The 18,651-nt window shown below is 38.8% G+C and overlaps 1 protein-coding gene and 1 non-coding gene across 5 annotated transcripts in view; one reads left to right on the top strand and one right to left on the bottom strand.

Moving 5' to 3' along the window:
* Positions 1-18,651, bottom strand: part of PAG1 (phosphoprotein membrane anchor with glycosphingolipid microdomains 1) — a 139,488-nt gene that overhangs the window by 59,843 nt on the left and 60,994 nt on the right. The gene's annotated exons all lie outside the window — the stretch shown is intronic.
* On the top strand, positions 1,222-1,328 carry LOC119054481 (U6 spliceosomal RNA). Its single transcript, XR_005083526.1, has one exon. It is a non-coding gene; the product is annotated as a U6 spliceosomal RNA (small nuclear RNA).

Raw genomic sequence — 18,651 nt, forward strand, 5'->3', positions numbered from 1 at the left:
TTAACAGTTCTTCCTGTCTCTGATGACTCCTGCTTCATTTCACACACTCTGATAGCTACAACTTCCAGTGTATGCAAAATAAGAGTCCATTAAGAAAATAGTGTCTTCTGGGTTTAATGTCCTTATTTTGAACAGAAAAAAATGGAAGAGGCAAGAAAGGATAGTCCTGAGATGCCAAAGAGAGACCACTATGAAGATAAAATGAAGGCAAAAAATTTAAGCATCAAAAATTATGACACTGGGGAAATAATTCCCCTGAAATTATTTTCAATCGTATAGTGAATGAACAGCATCCCCTTTCCAAGAAGAATGTATTTTTCTCAAGAGTAAAGAGCAAGAAACACAGGAGCAGCTTCCTTGCTGGGGGAACTACATTTTTTTTTGTCTGCCCTCAACAGGTGTTGCCATGGTAACCATCCTGCAGTTGAGAAGCAGTAGAAGTAAGAAAATCTATACAAAAGACCACAGTGGGGGAAATAAGAAAGATGTGCAAAACTAACCTCAGGCCTAAGAAAATGAACAACCTGAGATTGGCTGGCTATTCGCCAGGTGTTGATGTTCAAATAATATGCTGCAGGGCACAGGAGCATGGTCCTTGAGGAGCCAGGCAACTCCCAGTGGGGTCTCAATTTATCTTAGGTGATAACTTATATCCCCGTTCCCTTGTGTATAGTTTAACTTTTTGATGACTTTGGGGAGAGACTGGCTGTTGTCTACTGTTATGTCTGGCAACTTCTAGAAAATGAAGGTATATTACTGAATGACTTCACTACTTTACTTCTACCTCCAGCAGGTAGTAAATTTAGTCACAATTTCTCTGCTTTCTTCCTTCAAATGCAGAAGTTAGGCTTTGCGTCTTTGCATGCTATGAATTAGTAAAACGGTTAATTAATAGCTCTTTCTTCCTGTGAACAAATACAGCCAAAATTTGTAGCCCCAGTACTTCAGAGAAGTACTGTAGAAAGAACTTCAGAGCCTGGCTAGGATCGGAACCCCATGTCTATGGTCCTTCCTCCATTGCTCATAGCTTATCATAATATCCTATGTATTTAGCATCCAAATATGTTAGCACCATGAATGACAACATAATAATGATCATTTCTGAAATTAAATTCTGTACTCTTATATTATAAGCTACTTGTTGGTGCCCCCTCTCACCAAAGAGCACACTCCATCCCTTTATTTATGCCACATTTCATTGTTGTTCAAAGGACCACTATAGTGCTTGCTTTGGCAGGACATATACTAAAACTGGAATGATACAGAAAAGATTAGCCTGGCCCCTGTACAAGGATGACCCTTAAAACTGTGAAATGTTCCATGTTTTTAACTTCATCAGCATGAAAAAGGACATAGAAGCTATGAATAAGAACCAGGTGGAAATGAAGAATGCAATACCTGAAATAAAGAAAACACTAAAAGGAATTAAAAGCAGGCTAGATGAAGCAGATGATTGAATCAGAAAGTTGGAGGACAAGCAGAAAAAACACCCAGCTAAAACAACAAAAATGAAAAAAGATTCAAAAAGAACAAAGATAGTTTAAGAGAGCTACAGGACAAATGAAATGTAACAATAGTCACATCATAGGGATACCAGAAGTAAAAGAAAAGGAGCAAGGGACAGAAAACCTGTTTGAAAAAATGACAGAAAACTTTCCCAACTCCGCGAAGGAAAAAAACATACAAGTTCAGGAAGCACAGAGAGTCCCAATTAAGATAAACACAAAGAGGCCTACTCCGAGACACATCACAATTAAAATGACAAAACTTAAAGACAAAAAGAAAATTATGAAGGCAGCAAAGGGAGAAACAGCTAGTAACATACAAGGGAGCTCTGATAAGGCTATTAGAGGATTTCTCAACAGAAACATTACAAGCCAGAAAGGACTAGCATGAAATATTCCAAGTAATGAAAAACAAAGACCTGCAACCAAGACTACTCTATCCATCAAGGCACTCTTTTAAAATGGAAGGCAAAATAAGGAGCTTTCCTGACACACACAATAAAGCTAAAAGAATACATCTCCACCAAACCAGCAATGAAAGAGATGCTAAAGAGACTGCTTTAAGAATATATATACATATTCTTATATACATATAAATGTATATTTAAGAATATATATTCATATATAAATATATGGCTATATATAGGCATATATATATCTATACATACATAGAAATATGCACACACATACATATATGGAGAGAGGGAGGAACGCAGGTAAAAAGAAAAATGGCAATGAATAAGTATATATCAATAACAACCTTAAATGTAAATGGATTAAATGCTCCGACCAAAAGACATAAGGTAGCTGAATAAATTAGAAAACATGATCCACATATATGCTGTCTACAAAAGACACCTCCCCGCCCAAATATAGAATCTACACAGGCTGAAAGTGAAAGGATGGACAAAATATTCCAAGCAAATGGACATAAAAAATATCTAGGGTAGTAATATTTATATCAGACAAAATAAACTTTAAAACAATGGCCATAACAAGAGACCAAGAAAGTCATTATATAATACTAAGAAAGCAGTCCAAAAAGAGGATATAACCCAGGTAAACATATATGTGCCCAACACAGGGGCACCTAAAATACATGGAAAATCTTATACTTTAAGAAAGAGATCAACAGCAATACAGTCATCTTAGGGGATTTTTAACACTCCACTGGCAACAATGGATAGATCTTCCAAACAAAGAATCAATAAGAATATTGTGGCATCAAATGATACTCTAGATCAAATGGACTTAATTGGTTTTTTAAATTTTTTAAAATATATTTTATTAATTATGCCATTACAATTGTTCTATTTCCCCCTTCATTCCCCTCCATCCTGCACACTCCCTCCCTCACCATTCCCCCCTTTAGTTTTGACCATGTGTCTCAAGTTCTTTAGATTCTATATTTCCCCTTCTATTCTTGCCCTCCCCTATTTATTTTCTACCTACCGTCTATGCTACTTATTTTCTGTACCTTCTCCCCCCTTCTCCTTCTCCCACTCCCCTGTTGCTAACCCTCCTTGAGATCTTCATTTCTATGTTTCCACTCCTGATCTAGCTGTCCTCTTAGTTTGCTTTTGTTTTAGGTGTGGTTGTTAATAACTGTGAGTTTGCTGTCCTTTCACTGTTATATGGACTTAATTGTTATTTACAGAACATTTCACCACGAAGAAGCAAAACATACATTGTTTTAAAATACACATGTATTATTTTCAATGATAGACCACATGGTAGGACACTAAACAAGCCTTAACAAATTTAAGAAAATTGAAATCATATCAAGCATCTTCTTGGATCACAATGGCTTGAAACTAGAAACCAACCCCAAGGAAAAAACTCAAAAGCATTCAAATAATTGGAGACTGAATAATGAATGGGTTAACAATGAGATCAAGAAAGAAATAAAAAGTATCTGGATACAAATGAAAATGAGCCCACAACAACCCAAAACCTGTGGGGCACAGAGAAGGTAGTCCTGAGAGGGAAGTTCATAGCAATATAGGCCTATCTAAAGATTGAAAAATCTCAAAAAAAAAAAAAAAAACCCAATCCAAATACCCTAACCCTCCCTGTAAAAGAACTAGAGGAACAACAATAAACAAAGCCCAAAGTGAGTAGAAGGAAGGAAGTAATATCAGACCAGAATTAAATGACAATAGACAACCAAATTGAAAAGAGGAAAATAAAACTGTGATTATTTTCAGACAACATGGCGTACATAGAAAACACAATAGTCTCCACCAAAAACTTACTTGACCTAATAACTGAATTTGCTGAAGTACTAGGATACAAAGTCAATTCAGAAATTAATGGCATTTTTGTACACTAACAATGAACTATCAGAAAGAGAAACTAAGAAAAAATACCATTTACTACAGCGAAAAGAAAAATAAAGTACACAGGAATAAATTTAAACAAAGAAGTAAAAGACCTGTACTCAGAAAACTACAAAACACTGAAGAAAGAAATTGAGGAAGATACAAATAAATGAAAGCATATACCATGTTCATAGATTAGAATAATTAACATCATTAAAATGTCCATACTACCCAAAGCGGTCTATAGATTCAGCACAATTCCTGTCAAAATACCAATGACATGTTTTACAGATGTAGAACAAATATTTCAAAAATTTATATGGAACCAAAAGTACCTCTAAAAGTCTCAGCAATCCAGAAAAAAAAAAGAAAATTGGAGGGATCACAATACCTGATATCAAACTAAACTACAAGGACAGTGTAATCAAAACAGTCTGGTACTGGCACAAGAACAGACACATAGATCAATGGAGCAGAATAGAGAGTCCAGAAATAAATCTGTGTCTCTTTGGTCAATTAATACTTGACAAATGGGGCATGAGTATTCACTGGAATAAAAATAATCTCTTCAATTATAAATGGTGGTAGGATAACTGGACAAATACATGCTAAAAAAAAAAAGAAACTAGACAACCAACTCACACCATACCCCTGAATAAACTCAAAATATATAAAAGACTTAAATATAAGTTGTGATACCATAAAAGTCCTAGTTGAAAACATAGGCAGTAAAATTTCAATATGCCATGTGACAATATTTTTGCCAATATATCTCCTAGGACAAGGGACATAAAGAAAAGGATAAACAAATGATATTACATCAAATTTAAAAGCTTTTGCATGAGTAAAGAAACCATCAGCAAAATGAAAAGGGAACCGACTTATGGGAGAACATATTTACCAAAGATACGTTGGACAAAGTTTTAATTTTCAAAATATATAAAGATCTCATATGACTCAACACCAGGAAAGCAAAAAATCCCATATAAAAATGGGAAAAGGATCTGAACAGACACTTCTCCAAGGAGAACATAGAGATGCCCCATGGACATGAAAAGACACTCACTATCACTAGCCATCAGAGAAATGCAAATTACAACCATGATGAGATATTACCTCATACCTGCCAGAATGGCTGTCATTAATAAATCAACAAACAACAAGTGCTGGTGAGGATATGAAGAAAAGGGAACCTTAGTACACTGTTGGTGGGAATGCAGACTGGTGCAGGCACTGTGGAGAGCAGCATGGAATTTCCTCGAAAAATTAAAAATGAACCTGCCTTATGATCCAGCAATTCCACTGCTGGGAATATGCCCTAAAAATCCTAAAACACCAATTCCAAAGAACTTATGCACCCCTATGTTCAATGCAGCATTATTTACAATGGCCAAGTGTTGGAAACAGACTAAGTGCCCTTCAGTAGACGAGTGGATCAAAAAATTGTGTACATTTATATAATGAAATACTAAGTAGCAGAAAAAAAAAAGAAGGAGCGCCTACCTTTTCCTACAGCACGGATAGTCCTGGGGACTGCTATGCTAAGCGAAATAAGCCAGTCAGTGAAAGATAAACAACATATGATTTTACTTGTAACTGGAATCTAATGAACAAAATAAACTAATGAGAAAAACAGAACCAGAGACATGGAGACATTGAATAGACTGACAACTGTGAGAGGGGACTTGTTTGGGGGTGTGGGGATAGTAGAAGGAAGGGGAAGGGATTAGTCAAAGAACATGTATAAATGACCAGTGGGCATGGACAATGGAGTGGGGATTGACTGAGGAAGTGAAGGGTGGGCTGAGTGGGGGGGGGTCAAAGGGGAGAAAATTGGGGCAACTGCAAAAGAATAAACAATAAAAGAACAAGCAATAAAAAAAGACCATTCTACTCAGTAAATAATATGAATTAACATATTTCACTAACTTCTGTGACTCTTCAAAGTTAGGATGTCTGACAAAACAACGTTTTGAAGAATAAAGTTGACAAGGTTTAGCCTGAGAGAAGTCCATGTTGTAACAGGGATATCCTGCTGAGGCCAAGCAGTCATCAGTGTTGTACAAATGACACCTGAGCAGTCAACAGACATGTCTTTGAGACCTGAGTCCCCATCCTTTGCCATTTTGGGGCCTCAGTGTCTCATTCTTTTTTTTTTTTTTTAAATATATTTTATTATGTATTTATCTTTTAGAGGGGAAGAGGGGGAAGGAGAGAGGGAGAGAAACATCAATGTATGGTTGCCTTTTGTGCATCCCCTGCTGGGAACTGGCCTGCAGGGAACCGGCCTGCAACCCAGGCATGTGCCCTGACTGGGAATCGAACCGCGATCGTGTGGTTCGCAGGCCCGCGCTCAATCCACTGAGCTACACCAGCCAGGGCTTGTCTCATTCTTTAAAGATCAGGAGTCACTGGCTCCTTCAAAGGGTTGATGTCAGGCTGAAATGAGATAATGCGTATGACTGCATTCTGTTTACAAATAGTATAACACTAGGCAAATAAAAGCTGATGTTGGAAATATTACTGTCACTTGTTTTGCAAGCTTTCTGCTATGTTAATGTCACTGGATTCACATTTTTGATGATAAGTAGGCCACAAAACTTTCGCATAATGTTATTGGTAGAAAAGACTGACCTAGTCATCATTTGAAGTTGCTTATCTGATTTGGATGTCATTGCTTTCTCTTAGTCCCTTTTCTTGATGATTTGTTTTCAGATTGGTAGATTTGTATCACAGAAATGGGTGTGTGTGTGCATGTGCACGTGAGCAGATGAGAAAGAGGGCAAAGGAAGGGAAGAGAGAAAGAAGGTCATAGAGAAGGAAAAATGGGAGGAACAAAAGAGTTAACAAGTGGAAAAGCTTTTCCTTCCCATTCCACAGATATGTCCCTATTCTTGAGAGTGTTTCTTATTTTGTGTGCCATATGTAGATTACAGCAGTGTTATTGGTGTCTTTGTACTCTCTTCAGCTGAAGCAGTTCTGGGGATGACATTAATTCTGCAACTGACTCCTCACAGTGATCTGTTTCTCCATTTCCATGCTGAAGGGTTTGCCAATTGTAGGTGAAGATACATAAATTCTTCTGTTTCTCAAACTAAAATCCACAGATTTCTTTTCCAGTAAATATAAACTTTCTTTTTTGTTGGCTTGTTTTATTAAAACAAAGCTTCTTCTTTAAAATGTTGCCCTTTGGCTTGTGAGTGTTCTGAATTCAAGTCTCCACATTTCACCTCCCATTTCCCTTCCCTTCTACCCCACTATTCATTACATTCACCTGGTAGCCAGGACTCATGGGTTCTACCTCCTTAAATGTTTGTCACAGTACATTTTCAGTTTTGTTACAATGCATGCTTACTGAAAAAATTAACAAAAGATAGAAAGGTATGTTATAAAAAATAAAGGTTCTTTTTCACCTTACTGCTCCAATTCCTTTTCTCACCTACAGGAATCACAGTTAGAGGTGACTACAATGCTTTTTAAAGGTCTGGAAAGATACAAACACTGAGAGGTAATTTTTTTTCTTTCTCTGTTACATATATGGTGCCCTACGGTAGGCTTCTTCAACACTTTCATTGAATTCATTTATTGTATGTAGAGAAATTTCCATGTTAGTATACATAGAGATAGTTGTCTCATTCCTTCAAATAACTACAGAGCTTTCAATGATATGGATGTACCTACACATTTGTGTATTTCCATGCCAATGAATATTTAGATTTTTTTTGGTTTTCATCAATTAGAAACAATGGTACAATGATTACTCTTGTATATCTCTATCTTTGCTGCCCAAGCCAAGACCCATTTGGAGCTACCAGAACTAGAACAGTCAAGGAAGGATCCTTCCAACAGGTTTCAGAGGGCTCATGGCCCCGCCAACACCTTGACCTGGAGTTTTAGCCTCAAGAACTGTGAGACAGTATATTTCTGTTGTTCTAAGCCACCAGTGGTGCTTTTTTATGGCAGTCCCAGGAAATTAACACTGGGGAAATTGATGGGTGGGTGAAGCCGCACCTGTTAGGCATCTCACAAGGAACCTACCACACAGTGGCTCACTGCCCTCAGTATTCTCCTCACTATCTGTCCCATGAATACCCTACTGTCTGCTGCATCCAAAGGCACTCAGATGCTTCCTATATCCTTGCTTTTGAACACACTGGTCCCTCTGCCTATTCCCTTCTAGCATTCCCCTAAGCTTCATCAATGTGCCATAGCTAATCTCTAGGTCATCTCCTTTATGAGCTCTTTCTGACATTCCTCTTCCCTACCTGGGTCCCCATGCATAACAGATTACTTTTGTGAGTCCTTTATGTGCTGCACCTAGAGTATTTTGACAGTATTTTGTATCTATTGTTTATACAAATCCAACCCACTCTGCTGTACTGTAAGCTCATTGATGGTGCAGCCATTCAAGGTATCCTAGCAAAGTCCTTGTACACAGAATGTCTGAAATGAGATTGTGCTGGCACAACAGTGTGGTGCCATGAACTACAAGCAATTGATCACAGACTTTATTAAACATCTCTCATGCAAAGAGGTGAAGTACAGTAGGTCAAGGCTGACTGCACGTGGCTGAGGCACACACCTGACATTGGCTAAGCATGACTTTCCACACTGAAACGTGGCTACTTTCAGCTTGCCATTATTTTATGAGATTCATTCTTCTAATCAGTCACATTTAGAAACATTAGACTTTCCCACAAGATACTGTAAACTCTAACAGCTCTAATCACCAAAGGTAAGTGATTAGTGTCCACTTGAACCCTGGTGTCTACTGACTGCATCCTTCATTAGAGTGGTTTATTAGACAGAAGGAAGACCACTGGTTGGTTGTCCAATGTTGGTGGGAACGGAAGGTGGAGAAATTAGGGAGGAGGTGGTGACAGCTAAGGAGGGAGGGTTTTCCTTTTGGAATTATAAGAGTGTTCTAAAATCACCTGTGATGATGGTTGCAAAGCTCTGTGAATACCAAAAGCCCTTGAACTGCACATTTCAAAAGAGTGAATTGTGTGGTATGTGAATTATAACTCAATAAAGCTGTTTAGCAAAAAAACAAAAAACAAAAACCAATATAGTTCATTTAACCCAATCCAGTCCACAAGAATTGCTATTAAGTTGACTTTTCAGCAGCCAAACAACCACACAGATAAAATAAAATGAACCTTGTGCACTAATGAAAAAGAAGACAAACAAAAGCATAACCATATCCTGTCATGTTTACAGCATCCTTAAAACAATGACAGACACTGGGACATTTCACAGCAGGCCTGTTTATTTTGCCTCCCTGTAGCCTAGACATAGCAGCATAAATAGACTCCAGGACTTTTCCTTAGAGTATGTGATTCTTTTTCCTTTCTCTGTGTGTCATATTAGGATTACAGTTAGTTCAGAAATGTGAGTGGTAGGAGGGAAATGACAGAAAATGATGAAGGGAATTCTTAAAATATATAAAGGTTTAGATGGTGGGGGCAGATGTCAGTTGTAGGGTGAATCAATGACCTCTGTGGATTCAAGGCTGTAGCATGAGTCCGGGTGTCAGGCAAAGGAATACAACACCATTATCACTTGCTGAAGTGTTCAACAACAGAGGTGACCAGGGAATAAGAGCAGACACCCTGGTGCTCATTAATGGATGGTTTTTATTGAGCACCTATCATATGGGTGCTTGCCACATTTCCCCAAAGAACTGTTAAACTCTTTGAAAACAGGGTAGGTAGCTAATGGGTTTCTCTCTCCCACCACTCTATACCCAAAGCATTCAGTAAAGAGTTAACAACTGCTTCATGGGGTGAACGATACACTCAGTCTCACTGCACTAAAGTGATTTGTTCCCTTTTTAGCAACATTGGTTTGGAGCAAACATGATTTAATGCCTGGAATTAATCAAATCTATGTAGTGAACTATTCCATAGTTAATTGCTACTGTTCTTTGAAGTCCCATTTCAGAGGGAGAAATGTATGCTATAATCACTTAAACAACAGAATAAGCTGACAAAATCAATAAGCTGGGCTTATGAACACATCTAAACATCACTCAGTGAACAGGATTCCACTGGGTCCACCCAGACTGACACATGTGATTCATTTTGAAAACTACCTCAGAACTAAATGTTTTTTAGAGGTAGTTTTCAATGTAACCACAAATAAGCTTTTTATCATGAAAAGGGAGGAATAATTTCTCTCTGCAACCTATTTGCCCATAGGTTATATACTCCAAAAATTACAGACTCTTAGCTATTGTAATCTAATTGGTCACGGAGTTCAATATATAGTTGGAAAGACTATAATTAAATGTAATTAGCCAAGATAAATTATAGAAGAAACCATGCAAATATATGAAAAACCCCCAAAAACCTCTTGGGGTTCAATGTGCCGGGATGCAATGAAAAGAATCATGAAAAAGAAAAATCACCTACCTGACACACATTCACAAAGCAATACTCAAGGGTGCCACTTCTGAAAGCCCCTTGCAAGGATGGGGCTCCCTGGTTCCTATAGCAGGGACTTCCCAGCCTCTGTAACCTGGTCTGCCAGCCCCAGCTCCTTTCCAACTCACACTCACCTTCTCTGCCTGTGGAATGTTCATCCCCTTCTCCCCTGATCAATTAGCAAGTCCCAATGGTCCTTCTTTGTGAGACTCACTCCTCACATTCTGTTCTTAGATTTTGCCCAGTTCATCTGACATCAAATATTACCTAACTTGCCTATACTGGGGTGAATCCTTTTTTTTCTGACACAGTTCAAACAGGTAACACTTCTGGCTCCTCCAACCTTTTCATTTATTCCATTTAAGAAAGGTACAGTGACTCCCTGCAGGGGTGATGTGGGGGTACATGAACTAGGATGCTGGGTGCACCTCCTCCCCTTCTCCCTCCGGGATGTGATCTCTTCTCTGGCCCTTCATTATTTGAATTGACCCTTTGAGCCCATAGAGAGGCCTGTCCCAGTCAGTGGGCCATGTGCTTAATTCCAGCGTTCCATATCAGAACAACGAATCACACCTGTCCTCCAACTTGACCTTTACTAGGAATAAGTGACATTTGAGCATTATCTGCCCATTTTTTGTCTCTTAATTTTTTCAGAACTTGGAAAGGTCAGGGGCTGTCATTATTGTGGTTTTCATCAAAGACTCCAGGATCAGTCATATATGTAAGAGTCCATATGCTGATTAGATGGCCTTCCAAACTGATGTGAGATTGTGCCTCCTCTCTCTGTTTGGCCAAAATTTTGGATCATATCTCATAAATCTTTGTTACCCAGGTCTTCACCACAATGTCCAAGGTATAATGAAAATAAACTCAATAGTTTTAGTTGCAAATACATCATCTAATTTCAAATAAAATTAAAACCAAAACAAAACTAAGGACTGTAACACTTGTGATTCCAGGTAATGGTTATGACTTTATCAATGAATTTTTGGTATTACTTAGCAGCAGTGTTAGCATAAAGTTAATATAGGTAGGGTGAGTATAAAATTAATATATGCTATACATGTTGATCCTGCAGAGTAAATTTAACTGCACACTGAGCAAAAAAAAAAAAAAAAGAAGAAGAAGAAGAAAAGATAAGGCATATGCTGACTGATTTTCTTCATCAGGACCCACAACATCTCATTTCAACAAAACCCTGTCATGACATTTACAGCATATAGAAGGGTGAATGTTACGTGATATATACACAAATCTAACTTCCAATGCAGTAATGGCAATCCATCATAAGCCACGTTTTTATTTACCTACATCATTTAAAAAAATCCTTACCCAGGGATATGTTTATTAATTTTTTAGAGAGAAATAGAGACAAACAGACAGACAGTCACTGAAGTGAGAAACATTGATCAGTTGCCTTTAGTAGGTGCCCTGATTGGGGAATCATACTCACAATGTAGGTATGTGTGCTGACCATAAATTGAACCCAAAATCTTTTTTAAAACTATTTTTTACTGATCATGCTATTACAGTTTTCCCAATTTTTTCCCCTTCATCCCCCCTTCACCCTGCTCCCTCAACCCTCCAGCATCCCCTCCCCACCATTAGTTCATTGCTATGGGTTGCATATAAGTTCTTTGAGTCCTCTGTTTCCTATGTCATTTTTTATCTCTGTCTATTTTATGCCTACTAATTATGCTAATTCTTCCCTGTATCTCTCCCCCGCTATTCCTCCCTTTGCTTTCCCCACTGAAATCCCTCCATGTGACGTCCATTTCTCTGATTCTGTTCCTGTTCTATTGTTTGTGGGGGTGACTTTCCTCACAAGTTCCCCCAGCTGCCACGGATGAGAGTAAATATGACTGAGACATGATGTGATCTGCTTAGGGAGGAGAAGTGGCCATTTTCCCAGAGGAAAAAGGCCATGAGCAGTGGCCAGTTTCTAAGGGAAAAAAAGCCAGCAGCGGCCAGTTTCTCTAAGGACAAAAAGGCCTCGAGCCCCCTCTTCCATGGCCTTTTATTGGGTTCTAATACACAGGAATACAGGGCAGCAAGGATCAAACAGTAGATAACATTTCAAAGAAACCTGAGGGCTTAGTATGAGTCAGTCTGTCAAGAACTGAGTTTTAGGGTTTCTTGCTCAAACCCTTATCATATGAATGAAAGCACTCTTAGCAGAGCAGATTTCACAGGTTTATTAGGAAGTCTTTGTGGTGCCAGATTGTTCCCCAGGACATGCTCTAGCAAGGCAAGGAGCTGTACCCCTCCCCATCAGGTATTCAGGCTTAAGGGGATTACAGCTAGGAAGCACTTCTCCCAGAGGATATGGGGACTTGGGCTACGTCAAAGTCGGGGGCTGAGAGTCTATTGCTCTTTGTTGCAGCCCCCCAAGTTCTTCCATAAAAGCCTTCCAAGTGATCGAGTCTGGCTTAGGTTGCCCCCCACTGTGAGGGGTCTTACTTGTCATTGACTTCCGACCAAGCTTTGGGGTCAGGGAAAGGAAACTGAGGCAGCGTTTGCTACCAGAGACAAGCTTTGTCTCTGTGGCTCATATTCCAAAGGTTGTTCCTCGCCCTGAGCCACACACAATTCCTAGAACCAGGCAGAGTGGTTCTAGGCAGGTCTACAACAATTGTTTGCTTAGTTTTTGTTTTTGTTGTTTCTCTTTTTCTTTTTTTTTTTTTAGGTTTACTTGTTGATAGTTGTGAGTTTATTGTCATCTTACTGTTCAAATTCTTTATCTTCTTTTTATTAGATAAGTCCCTTTAACGTTTCATATAATAATGGCTTGGTGATGATGAACTCCTTGAACTTGACCTTATCTGGGGAGCACTTTATCTGCCCTTCCATTCTTAATGAAAGCTTTGCTGAACAGAATAATCTTGGATGTAGGTTCTTGCCTTTCATGACTTTAAATACTTCTTTCTAGCCCCTTCTTGCATGCAAGGTTTCTTTTGAGAAATCAGCTGAGAGTCTTATGGGAACTCCTTTGTAGGTAACTGTCTCCTTTTCTCTTACTGTTTTTAAGATTCTCTCTTTATCTCTAATCTTGGGTAACTTGATGATGATGTGCCTTGGTATGTTCCTCCTTGGGTCCAACTTCTTTGGGACTCTCTGGACTTCCTGAAAGTCTATTTCCTTTGCCATATTGAGAAAGTTTTCCTTTATTATTTGTTCAAATAAGTTTTCAGCTTCTTACTGCTGTTTTTCTCCTTCTGGCACCCCTATAATTTGGATATTGGAATGTTTCAGGCTGTTTCAGAGGTTAATAAGTCTCTCTTCACTTTTGGGATCCTTGTTTCTTTGTTCTATTCCAGTTGGATGTTTATTTCTTCCTTTTGTTCCAAATCATTGCTATGAGTCCTGATTTCCTTCCTGTCACTGTTTGCTCCCTGAATATTTTGCTTTATTTCACTTTGGGTATCTTTCATTTGTTTTTTTCATTTTTTGACCAAACTCAATCAGTTCTATGAGCATTTTTGATTACCAGGGCTTTAAATTCTCCGTCAGATATGTTGGCTATCTCATCATCACTTAGCTCTCTTTGTGAAGGTTTGATCTATTCTTTCATTTGGGCCATATTTCTTCGTCTTGGCACACCTCTTAAGTTGTAAGGGGGCAGGGCCTTAGGTATTCATCAGGGCAGGGCAACCCTCTTTGCTGCGCTGTTGCACTGCCTGTGGGGGAGGGGCCAGAGAGAGAACAATGCAGCTCGCCTGCTGGGCTCTAGCCCACTTTTCAACAAACTCGTATGAGACTGGGGGTTTCTCCTACTGCAGCAACCACAGTAATCCACAGTCAACTCTGAGTCTCAGTTTCCCCTTCAGCCAGCCCTGCCCACACAGTCCACCACCTCTCTGTGAATTCTTACCAGTCTGGTCGTTCTGGTTAACTTTTTCTATAGTTCCTTGGTTGTTGGAGTTCCATGCAGTTTGATTTTCTGGTACTTCTGGTTGTTTATTGATTTTAGACTGGTTGTTATACTCCTTTTGGTGGTGTGAGGAAGCGAAGGGTTTCTACTTATGCCTGTGTCTTGGCTGGAACTCCTGAACCCGAAATCTTTTGGTGTACAGGACGATGCTCCAACCAACTGAGCAGCCTGGCCAGAGCTTATTTACCTACATCTTAAACCTTCAAATTATATGCCACATTATCCTTTGCTCACATTTACATTAAAAAAGCTTTGCATGTACATGAAAAGCTATTCATGTAAAATATGGCAAAAAATAATTAATTTAGTTGTCTAAGTATGTATTTTTGAGTACCCCCCACCCTAGAAAAAACAAAAATAAATTAAATACACAAAGGATTATAATTATGTCAAAATAAACACTGTAATTCAAAAAAACTTTAGAGGTCAATTAATATGATAAATTATTAATTTTTCTTCAATTTTATTTTCAGCTCACTATCTTTTTTTACTTAAATATGCACTCATCAACGGTTAACTGAATGATAATAATGGCATGTATAGAGAGCAGTACATAACTGCACAACAGCAATGTTTGTTATAATAGTAATGACTGCTTTTAAGAGCCCTTTCCAGTTTTCAATGTGTCATACATTTTTCCTTTGACACTCATAGTCTCCCACTAAAATGACAGAGCAAAAAGTGCCATACCTGCTTTAGACATGGAGACACTGGGGCCCATAGAGGTTTAGTGATATTCCCAGGGACTGGTTGGGCTGGTACTCCAGTCCAGACTACTGATTACAAGCAGTGAATCATTCATTTGGTATTCAGTGAACAGTTATTGAGCACCTGTAGTGTAATATGTTGGCCTGCAGATAGAGGTATTGCCTGCCTTCCTGATCTCTCCCTGTCATCATCCTATTTGACATAGAGACAGTTATCAACATGCATGTGCCATGTTCAAGGTACTGTTTTTATTTTATATATGGATACAATAAAAATAGGTTTACAAATATTTATTCTATAAAAGCAAAACTAAAAAAGATTGCCTTAAATTAGTACAGTTTATAGACATTAAAGAATGTTTCATTCTTATTCTTCAATGCTCATATCAGAATGACAGTATTTCAATTAAAATTGAGACTCCAAATTAAAAATAGCCTTTGGCATTTTTCAATGAAGCCTTTCATCTTCTATCAAATAAATGAGAATTTAATCACCTAAATTCGTCTATCTCATTCATGGACAAAAATGTCAGAACTTATCTAATAAAACAAGCTTAGATAAACATTTGTAGCAACAGTGATGAGAGTGTTGTTAGAAAAGAACATTTTGCAATTGAGTTTTGAGTTTCATGTATTTATAACCATAGGGATCTGAGGTCCCAGCACCACTCTGCAGTTCTCAAGTCACAATGTTAGTATGAAGTTGCTCCTTGGTAAGTGCAGTAAAGAATCATAAAACCTGGAAGACAATCAGTTGATTTCTTAAAAGAAACCTTGCAGGCAGGAAGGGATTGGCAGGAAGTATGCAAAGTCATGAAAATGAAGGACCTACAACCTGGATTATTCAGCAAAGTTTTCATTTAGAATGGAAGGGCAGACAAAGTGCGTCCAGACAAGGTAAAGTTAAAGGAGTTCGTCATCACCAAGCCCTTATTATATAAAATGTTAAAGGGACTTATTTAAGAAAAAGATCAAAACTATGAACATTAAAATGATAACAAACAACTGTTAAAAAGTGAAACTAAAACAAAAACAACGAAACAAAAACAAACTATGCAAACAACTAGAACAGGAACAGAATCATAGATACAGTGATCATTTGGAGGGTTATCAGCTGGGAGGTGGAAGGGGGAACATGAGAGAAAAGGTACTAGGATTTAGAAGCATAATTGGGTGCATACAGAATAGATGGGGGGGATGTTAAAAACAGTACAGGCAATGGACAAGCCAAAGACCTTACATGCACAACCCATGGACATGAACTAATGGGGGTGGGGATCACAGGAGACAAGGCGGGGACTGGGCAGAGTGGGATGGGGAGGGATTGATAAAACTGTAATAGCATAATCAATAAAATATACCTTAAAAAAACCTGGACGAGAAAAAACCCAGGCATGGTCCTGAAATGAAAAGGAATGGCACAGACGTTATTACTTTTATCTAGCTTTGCCTACAGGTTGATGCATGAGTAGTCAATTCATTTGGATTTCAAGCAAATTACCTTCCAGGTAGGAAAACAGAAAGATATACTACCAAATGGGATGTAGAGAAACCCAATGAGAAAAGTAGTTGCTGGAGTCAATCACTGGTGAGTTGATGACTCTAGTCCCAGCTTCACAATCTGGAACACAGTGGAAAGTGCTCATTACCAATGAAAGTTTCCTCATTGTTGAGGCAAGTTGTTTCCAAATTTTCATTTTTTAAAGTATATTTTGACTATACTATTACAGTTGTCCCATTTTTTTCTCCTCTTTATCTCTCCTATGCCCTGCACCCACTACCATTCAGCATTCCTGCATCCCTTAGCTCATGTCCATGGTTGTACATACAAATTCTTTGGCTTCTCTATTTCCTATACTATTCTTAACCTTGCCATGTCTGTTTTATGCCTACCACTTATACTTATTCCCTGTACCTTTGTGTTGTAGACCACTCTGCCTGGTTCTAGGAATTGTAACTCTGCCCCGTGTGGCTCAGGGCGAGGAACAACCTTTGGAATATGAGCCACAGAGACAAAGCTTGTCTCTGGTAGCAAACGCTGCCTCAGTTTCCTTTCCCTGACCCCAAAGCTTGGTCGGAAGTCAATGACAGGTAAGACCCCTCACAGTGGGGGGCAACCTAAGCCAGACTCGATCACTTGGAAGGCCTTCATGGAAGAACTTGGGGGGCTGCAACAAAGCAACGGACTCTTGGCCCCTGGCTTTGACATAGCCCAAGTCCCCATATCCTCTGGGAGAAGTGCTTCCTAGCTGTAATCCCCTTAAGCCTGAATACCTGATGGGGAGGGGTACAGCTCCTTGCCTTGCTAGAGCATGTCCTGGGGAACAATCTGGCACCACAAAGACTTCCTAATAAACCTGTGAAATCTGCTCTGCTAAGAGTGCTTTCATTCATATGTTAAGGGTTCAAGCAGGAAACCCTAAAACTCTGTTCCTGACAGACTCTGACTCACACTAAGCCCTCAGATTTCTTTGAAATGTTATCAACTGTTTGATGCTTGTTGCCCTGGATTCCTGTGTATTACAACCCAAGAAATGCCCCTAGAGGAGGGAGCTCAACACCTTTTTCCTCTGAGAACACCTTTTTCCTCCTTTTTCCACTGCTCACAGCCTTTTTCCTCTGGGAAACTGGCTACCTCTTCTCCCCAAGCAGATCACATCATGTGTCAGTCATGTTTACTCTCATCCATGGCACACATGGGGACTTGCGAGGAAAGTTGCCCCCACACCTTTGCCCCCATAAGCTCCCCATCCCTTCCTGCTGATGACCCTCCATGTGATCTCCATTTCTGCAATTCTGTTCGTGTTCTAGTTGTTTGCTTAGTTTTTGTTTTTTAGGTTCAGTTGTTGATAGTTGTGAGTTTGTTGTCATCTTAGGGTTCATAGTTTTTGATCTATTTATTAGATAAGTCCCCTTAACATTTCATATAGTAAAGGTCTTGGTAATGTATCTTGGATCATATCTTGTATGATCATTATCATGAACTCCTTTAACTTGACTTCATCTGGGAAGCCCTAAATGATGGCTTCCATTCTAAATGATGGCTTTGCTGGATGGAGTAATCTTGGATGTAGGTCCTTGCCTTTCATGACTTCAAATACTTCTTTCTAGCCCCTTCTTGCCTGTAAGGTTTCTTTTGATAAATCAGCTGAGAATCTTATGGGAACTCCTTTGTAGGTAACTGTATCCTTTCCTCTTGTTGCTTTTAAGATTCTCTCTTTATCTTTAGTCTTGGATAACTTAATGATGATGTGCCTTAGTGTGTTCCCTCTTGCGTCAAATTTCTTTGGGGCTCTCTGGGCTTCCTGGATTTCCTGGAAGTCTATTTCCTTCACCAGATTTGGGAAGTTTTCCTTTATTATTTGTTCAAATAAGTTTTCAATTTCTTGCTATTCCTCTTCTGCCAGAGGTTGTTGGCAGCCTTCCAACAACCTCTGCCTCTTGTCTCACAGGTTCCAAAGCCTTTCCTCATTTTTTGAATTCTTGTTTCTTCATTCTATTCTGGTTGAATGTTTATTTCTTGATTTTGCTTCAAATCATTGATTTGAGCCCCTGTTTCTTTCCCTTCACTATTGGTCCCCCACATATTTTGCTTTATTTCATTTTGTTTAGCCTTCATTTCTTCCTTCATTTTGTGACCGAGCTCAATCAATTCTGTGCGCATCCTGATTACCAATGTTTTGAACTCTACGTGTGATATGTTCATTATCTTCTTGTCGCTTAGCTCATTTTCTGGGGTTTTAATCTGTTGTTTCATTTGGG

Source organism: Artibeus jamaicensis, unplaced genomic scaffold, assembly GCF_021234435.1.
Source record: "Artibeus jamaicensis isolate MK-2021 breed Jamaican fruit bat unplaced genomic scaffold, CSHL_Jam_final scaffold_916, whole genome shotgun sequence".
In the NCBI taxonomy this organism is placed as follows: domain Eukaryota; kingdom Metazoa; phylum Chordata; class Mammalia; order Chiroptera; family Phyllostomidae; genus Artibeus; species Artibeus jamaicensis.